General features: G+C 38.2%; 1 non-coding gene across 1 annotated transcript; it reads left to right on the forward strand.

Moving 5' to 3' along the window:
• The first annotated feature begins 599 nt into the window (after nt 1-599).
• On the forward strand, nt 600-705 carry LOC128034298 (small nucleolar RNA R71). The gene has a single exon (XR_008190428.1). It is a non-coding gene; the product is annotated as a small nucleolar RNA R71 (small nucleolar RNA).
• The last annotated feature ends 505 nt before the right edge of the window (nt 706-1,210 follow it).

The following is a 1,210-nucleotide window of genomic DNA, read 5'->3' on the forward strand; positions in this document are numbered from 1 at the left end:
TTTTTCCATGTACGCCTTTAACAAGTCCTCCAAATTGTTTGATGATTCAGCTTGAGGTGATTTTGAGGCTTGTTGACTAAACCTTTGGGATTGGTTGGGTTTATATTGCATATGAGTGATCGATCCATTTCCTTGGTTACTTCAGGAAAAGATCAAATGATTCCGCCATGATGGATTGTAGAAGTTGGACTGTGGTCCTTGTCCATTTCTATTTTGATACTAATTCCTGATATAACAAACTGATTCTGGGTTTGAAGGAAAATTCTTGAGAGAATGACCATCCCCACAATGCACATAGGAAACAACATCATACCAACTTGGTGATTGAGCTACAAAGTTATTCAAACCATTAGTTGTAAATTGTTTTAGCATTAAGGAAATATAAGATACCTGAGCAGAGTATCAATTCAGCGTGTCCACTTCATGCACTCCAGCTACTCGTCCTCCAGAAACTGCTTGATTTGTCAGCAATTGGTATTATTTCCAGTGACCCTTTCGATGGTCTTGTAAGCCTTGCACCATTCGTAGAAGTATCTATCATAAATCTTGCATATGCATTGAGACTGTTATAAAACGTCTCCAACTGAATACAATAAGGAATCCCATAATGAGGACACTTACGAAGCAATTCCTTGAATCTTTCCCCTGCCTCGTAAAAGGACTCGTCATCCAATTGTTGAAAAGTGGTTATCTTATTTTGTAACTTCGTGTTCTTGCTTGGTGGAAAATACTTTACTAAGAACCTTTTTGCTAATTCTTTCCAAATTGATATTGAACTTGGTGGCAATGAATTAAGCCATGCTCGTGCTCGATCTTGCAACAAGTACGAAAATAGCTTCAACTTTAATGCATCTTCAACCACACCAACTAACATAAACAAATCACTCACCCCCATGAATAATCGAAGATGGATATGTGGATCTTCTGTGGACATACCACTGAACTAGCCCACCATTTGGAGCATTTGAAACATCACTGGTTTCAATTCAAATTGAGGTGCCTCGATATCTAGCCTCTTGATTCCTAGATTTAATTCATTGCAGAGTGGCACAACGTATTGTCTAATGCCACAATCCCTATCATCAACAATAAGGATTTGGTTGTGCATATGATTTTCTCTATTACCTTTTCCATCATTTTGATTTCCAAGGTCCATCTCAACTTGTCTTTGAGCAAATCTCTCGTGTCTTCTCTGTCAAAATCTCCACTC

This window comes from Gossypium raimondii, chromosome 10 (assembly GCF_025698545.1).
Source record: "Gossypium raimondii isolate GPD5lz chromosome 10, ASM2569854v1, whole genome shotgun sequence".
In the NCBI taxonomy this organism is placed as follows: domain Eukaryota; kingdom Viridiplantae; phylum Streptophyta; class Magnoliopsida; order Malvales; family Malvaceae; genus Gossypium; species Gossypium raimondii.